We start from the raw sequence: 7,392 nt of genomic DNA, 5'->3' as shown, positions 1-7,392 counted from the left end.
ACTGGCCAATGGTCACCCCTATTAGCCATATGTAACCATATAAAGACATTATTGAATGCTAATCATATACTACAATTATAATTTATTATTATTATATATCCAACGTAAGCATAATTTAATTAATTAATATAATATTTTGTCAAATTAATCAAATATTCTAATTATATATGTTTTACCCAAAATTTTATGCAAAGATTGGATTGAAATAACCGAATTTAATTTCAAAACAAGAATTTAAAGTTTGTTTAGATTGAGAAAACAAAAAAAAACTTGAAAAAAGAAATATTTTTTTTTAGTATTAAACATCATGATTGTAATGCGATCCAGAAAAAGAAGAATGAAGGAGCAAAAGAAGTAATAAAATGAAAATGAAAACAAAAGAAAATAAATAAATAAAAGAAAAGAAAAAGAGTTGGCGTCGCCCGGGTTCGAACCGGAGACCTTCAGTGTGTTAGACTGACGTGATAACCAACTACACCACGACACCGCTTTGTTGTTTATCTTTTAGTATTGTTTATCAGTTAATATTTTATGCCAAAAATAGAATTGATCCATGAATTAATATTTCCACTGATTTTCTCTCTCTAATTTCATTTTGTCTTTAAAATTGTTACCTCTCGTGAAAAGAAATATTTTTGTTCTAAAATAAATAAATAATTAATTAATTACTTTAAATTCATATGATTTGAAAAATGAAATATTGATTAAACTATTAAAAATACTCCTAAAATATTGAATTGGTTTCGACTGTACTTTCAATTTTTTAAAAATTTCATTTACCTCCTAACATTCGAAGTTTGTTTCAAAAACAACCATCTCGCAGTCTTTTGTAGTTAAATTCATCGAAAAACAAGTTCGTGTTAACTTATGTAAACATATCTAAATACATACATAAAAAAAGAGACATAATGTATCTCTAAATCGTACATGTTGCCTTTCTTACTCCTTTCAATTATAATCCACAAAATATATATATATATATATATATTTTGTTATTATGGTCATAATTTTCTTTAGATTATTTCACTTAAACAACACATAAACAAATACAAACTCCATGATTTAAGGGTATAATTGAAACCAACCGTAGTTAGATCTACTTTTTTATACTTTAATAATTAAATATTCCATAAATTAAAATTCGAAACTAATCTTTTTGCACAAAAAGTAACATCAAATTTCTTTTTATTTTTCTTAACTATCAATAGAGTCATATCAAGAGATCAAGAAGATCATATTCTTTTTGTCACAAAAATTTCCTCTTCCTGTTTTCATTGTGCAATGGGAGAGCCATTTTTGTGCATTACAAACAAAAAACCCAGATTTGTTTATTCTCTAATTTTCATACCCATTTTCAAAGAACAAATTTGGAAAGAACTTCTGCATGTGCTGATAATTAATAATTTAATTTCTGTTTCTATTTACTTTGTTCATCAACCTTCTATAGATGAAGCAAAAAAGATTGTTTATTCCCATAAATCCACCAATTACATATATTACACAAAGAAAAACAAACAAAACCAACTGAATTACCTGTACTAATTTATGTACACAATTTATACCTAAAAAAGCACTTTGGGGCACTGTGAGAGAATGGGTTCGATCTACAGTGGCCACCTACATAGGATCTAATATCCTATGACTTCTCTTTGTATAATCACGCATATTGCCCCGTAAGATTAGTCGAAGTATGCATAAGCTGACTCAAAAACTTAAAATAGGAACAAAAGAGCAAGGAAAAATGTGAAGTAATTAGTTATATTACCAACCCCAAAAGTTGCCAGATTCAAATGCTTTTGAAAGATTGGGCTTAGATTGAGAAGAATGGTCAGAAATGGCAGACAAGATATGGAGATCAATTTTTTTTTCTTTTTTTTTTTTTTCATTTTGGGTACATAGTCTACATTTTTTTAGCAAAATGAAAGATTCTTCAAAATATAACTTGATGTCTTCCACGGCTTCAGCTGAAATGACTTCTCCTGTTCCAACCTTGAAAGTCATTTTGTGTTGTGAGAGTTGAGTCTAAGAACTAGTTTCCTGTAGAAAAGTGCAAACATGGTTAGCGACGTCTGAATCTAATATCCAGGTTAAGTGAGAATTTTCCACTAAGCATGTTTCAATTACAAGTAAATCTGATTTACCTTGTTTAGCCTTTTCAGTTCTCTTTTCAGCAAATATTTCGGGCTGTTGCGTTTCCAATGCCCGTACTCTCCACAATGGAAACATTTTCCTTTAGGAGCCTTTGTTTAAGTAGTAGGTTTCTTCTTCCCCTTCCCCTTTTTCTTCATCTAGATACTTTTATCTTTAAAGGATGAAGGGGCAGACTTCATTTTATCTAAAGGCTTCATTCTCGAAGATGATCCCTTCAGAAATTTTTTCTGTTGTAAAACAACATTTGCTTCACTTTCTTTTTATTTCATCACTGGTTGGTAAGTCTGGAGTTCAATTAATAAAGTAGCCAGATTGTAATCAATCTTATTCATTACGATATTAGTTTGAAGGGTCAAGAAGCTCTTCAGCAGAGACTCCAAGATCATACTAACTTGACTAGTTTCGTCTATGGTAGCCCCGTGAGCTTCTGCGATGTTAGAGTGAACCATCACGTCTAGGACATGCTCCCTGTCATTGGTTCCATCTCTCATACATGAGTTATAAACATATTTTATAGCCTCATGTAGCACAAAAGATGACGGTTGCCCAAACATTTCTTGCAATGACGCCATAATTTCACGGGCAGTGGGCATGACTTCATGTTTCTTGTTGAACATATTAGATGTGCTTGCCAAGATATAGGCTCTCGCCTTCTCATTAGCCCTCACCCATCTATCATAAATTTTCGGAACATTTGGGTTAGTATTTGAACCGGGAAGAGGAGAACATTCCTCTGCTAAAACAAACCTTAGGTCGTTAACCACTAATATTGTATTTATATTTGATTTCCAATTAGAATAACCTTCTCCGTTAAATTTGTCGGAAGTAAGAAGTTGAATAATTGAGTTTGACATTGCTGAAAAATAAACAAATTCTATTAAACTTATGCATTTGAACCTAATTTTAGCAAAATGTAATAAAGTAACCATATTTCTTTATTTATTTACAACGATACATTAGTGAGTTAGAAAAGATGTTACCGAGGAGCAGTCAAATATTCTTTCATATAAGCAAGATAATCTTAACCAAATACTATAATCCAGAATAACTCTTATTCCTATAGTTCGTTTGGCTACCATTTTCGGTCAAGAACTTCACTAACGTTTAGTAACTCTTGTAAGTGTTACCCACCATTTTCTGATCTTATAGAATGGTATGAACATGTCTCTGATTTGGAAGACAATTTTCAAGACGGAACTTATAAGACCCTATTCATTTCTGAAGCTTGGGTTGTTCTGAATCCTATGTTACAACCCTCCCAAGAGGTTGTCACGGTTAACGACTAGCTAGTGTCGCCTAAAAATGACAGCAGACATAATATAGGAATCTCACGGTTCAAACTAATAGAGAAGACCGTAGGATATGTTGACACATTTCTTTCACCCACTTACTATAAACTACCTCCCTCATTCGCCTTGTTATTGACCCATGCAAACATTTTCTGAATAAAGCAATTACGGTAAAAGCAACATGAAGTCGAGCATGGATCTCATGGTGTGAACTCTTGGGATCGTGAAAGCTAAAAATGATATATCGAATATATTGTTAATCTCCCACTGAAGTGTTCTAAATATTTGGATATTCTTTTACTTAGATATATTCTGGCTAATTTTAAACAACCTAAGTCTATATGATTTTATCCAAGTATAATGTTTATATTTGGATTTTAACCTACAATGTCTAGATGTAAACCAATTTTAAACCTCACAGCACTCACACAAGCTCATAGAACCGGTTAACAACACTCAATATTTCGGTCATAATCCCCCGGTAGGAGGTATTACGTAAACCATCAACTTAAGTACCTTTAGCCTTAGACAGGATTATTAAACCAATTGAGTTTGTAACCGTATTTTATAAGATAACGACCTATTTCGACTATTAAAACAAGTGGTTCACCTACGTGAGCATGCAACTAATCTTTGTTATGGATTTTAAATGTCTAACCCAATTTTATAACAACTTATAAAACTTCTAGACATGCTTTACAACCATAATATACGTCAGATATCTCGTGATTTAATATAACAGTTATATTAAAATATATGATAAACATGCATACTATATATTATAACACCTTATAACATACTTTCTATGCATGTAACATGCTTCCTATGGTGGGATTTTAAATCTACATGACATACTCATATACATATACAAGATTTATTTAATTATAACATACATCACATTTATAAATAATTAAAATCAAACTGATATGGTTTTAGTTTTAGCATTTTCAAGCAAACAAAGGCCTAATTATTACATAAAACAACCGAATTTGGCTCCAAAACACTTCTAGATTGCTCGAACCACCTTGAATCGGACCCGAACCTCTCAAATTGGACCTTTAATGCTCAAAATTGGGTTGAAATAGGCTTAATTAGGTCGAACCAGACCTCTTTAACCCAAACCGGCTGGACCGGTTCACTTGGACCGCCAGTTTGGGTGCGTACATGCATGCTGGGTTGAGATGAACATCATCGCAATGTTGCATCCCAGCATTGCAATGCCATGAGATGTTCTTCACGATTCTGGGTTGGAACATGAACAGCATCGTGATGCTCCAAGCACATTGTCACGACGCTGTGAGGTAGTGGCTGAAACTTCAGTTTTCTACTGCTGACCTTCGTTGCTTCTTTCTTCAATTACACCCTAATTTTAACTCTAATGACTCCAATCGAATTATAGACACTTACGCACACATTAAGTAAAGGAACTCCGTTTACAGAGGACCTTTGAGCGGAAGCGGATCGTCCAAATCCTATTATGAATGAACGCATATGTTTACAGTCATACAAGAACAAATTATGCATAAATCTTAAATTATAGCATGCTTTGAAATAAAAATAAAGGATCAAGAGACTATACCTTTGAAGAACCCTTCTTCAAGTAAATCCTCGAACGAACTCGTTCATGAACGCTTTGAACAAATCACGAACACTCATCTCGAACAAGCAACAAACATTAACTCGATCCTTGAACCAAACAGGACACCACCATTTGGTGACCTTGGTATTCTCGGTGTGATAATCCATGAGTGGTGGGCTCTGGCTAATTTTGGTTAGAGGGAAAGTTTGGTGTGGGGGAGGAAGACGATCAAGTAGACGAACAACACTATCGTGTAAACAAACAAGTCTATTACATAGACAAGTCTCTTGATCGTGTAGTTAATGAAGCTATCGTATAGTCTCTCAAGAAATCGTGTAGATACTCGATTGTTAATCACGTCCGTACTTTGGAATTCTGAAATCAAATTTCATTTATTCGTTTTTGCCACAAAAAATAAATAACTACCCACTAAGGGTGGTTATGGAGAAAAAGAATTTAATTATCAAATTAGTAATAAATATAAATAAATATGATAACTAACTTATCATATTATATTTATAACCTATAGTTTTAATATTGCATCATTTACAATAAATAAACCAGAGTTCTTTTTCTCTATTTTATGGCATTTAATATAAATCATATTTATATTATATTTAATAACAATGAATCTTATTCATAAAAAATATATTTGAATCATATTCAAATATTTGTTCTTCCAATTAAGCAATAATGTATCAAATACATTATGTCAATTATATCATATATAATTGAATTAATTGAATTATATTATATATAATCAAATTTCCTCTTATTAATTTGAACATTTCAAATTAACCCCAAAAACCGATTCTCAAACTTAAATCCATTGAGCTACCAAGGGGACCTTATGGACCTGTAGCTTGAAGCTCCAACGGTACGTGAATAACTGACTAAATTCTTTAATCACATTATCCACCATCTGTTAACTACTGAGCACTCCACTAAAGACCGACAGCTACACTCTTCACACTACAGATATATTTCCGTGTCCATTGGATATAATCAATCAACAGTACAATGACCTTTCACAAATCACTCATAAGTACACCTGGGCTAAATTACCGTTTTTCCCTTGCAGTTATATCTAACTTCTTAAGTACCACTGATCCCTCTAATGAACAATAGATCATAGTCCCACTATGATTAAACCCCTCTCAGACCAAGAGAGGGTGTGGCGCCACGTTGTTCAAGACCGGAATCAGCTCTTAAGGGAACAATTTATCTACTTTCCCCTACTTCGAGGAAGGAGTGAATTCCATCTTGTGTAGTTGAGTTCCCAGCTCCCCAATCAGACGAATTCTCAAAATAGTAGGCTTGTTGAGTTGGCGATCTGGCCACTCTCACTCATGCAAATCAAAGGACCGCCCTCATAGGCAGGAGTTCACAACTCACTTAGGATTAAGGTCATGTTACCTATGGTCATCCTAGTGAAATGAAAGTCTCTATTATGAACAACGTTATATAACGAGACTTAAACATTTCGTGGTCCGGTCTTATACAAACTCCTTTATATAGAATATCCCTGCTCGTATATCTAATACATGAATGATCAGGATCAAATCATGTGTAGCACTTTACAACATTTGTAACACCCACAAGGTGGGCCATACTCATAGTGTTATCAAGATAAGGTACCCAGCCTTATCCATATACTACAGACCATTTAGGTTATCACTTAAACATGATCCATTTGTATGTCTCCACATACATGTTTAAATTACAATGATAATTATGGATCTTAGTTTATTGGTTTGTGGTCAATGCAACTAAAATATCATATATTTCATAGACATAAGTGAATAAAATATCATATATTATTAATCACAGAATGTTTGTTCATACAAGTGTTTATAAACTATAAGATCCTACAAGATTTAGGGCATCAACCCCAACAATCTCCCACTTGTTCTAAAGCTAGTGGGATGTACAAGATAATCAAATTACAACACAAAACAATAAACTTGGGCGTAAACAAGCCCAGTACAAGATCTCTCACTTGCCCTAGTCCAGCTGTGGTCTGTCCCATAGACCCATACTTTGTAGTCGTAAACGTATCAGCAATGTTGTGCTCCAAAGCTATCTTTATGACAATCACGTCCCCTCGATGTACAATCTCTCGGATGAGATAGTATTTCTGCTCAATGTGCTTGCCGCACTTATGACTCCTGGGCTCAAGGGAATTTGCCACAACACCACTATTATCATAATAAAGGGTGATGGACTTAGACTTGTCTGGAACAACTTCTAGATTAGTCAGTAAATTTTTGAGCCAAACGACCTTCGTAGCAGTTTCACAAGCCACTACATACTTGATCTTCATGGTGGAGTCTGTGATGCTCCCTTGCTTGGTGCTTTACCATACTACAACTC

General features: G+C 33.5%; 1 non-coding gene across 1 annotated transcript; it reads right to left on the bottom strand.

Moving 5' to 3' along the window:
* Positions 1-413: 413 nt before the first annotated feature.
* Positions 414-487, bottom strand: TRNAV-AAC (transfer RNA valine (anticodon AAC)). Its single transcript has one exon. It is a non-coding gene; the product is annotated as a tRNA-Val (tRNA).
* Between the last annotated feature and the right edge of the window lie 6,905 nt (positions 488-7,392).

This window comes from Benincasa hispida, chromosome 11 (assembly GCF_027475165.1).
Source record: "Benincasa hispida cultivar pf3 chromosome 11, pf3_genome.v1.1, whole genome shotgun sequence".
In the NCBI taxonomy this organism is placed as follows: Eukaryota; Viridiplantae; Streptophyta; class Magnoliopsida; order Cucurbitales; family Cucurbitaceae; genus Benincasa; species Benincasa hispida.
This window is presented reverse-complemented; position numbering and strand designations above follow the sequence as displayed.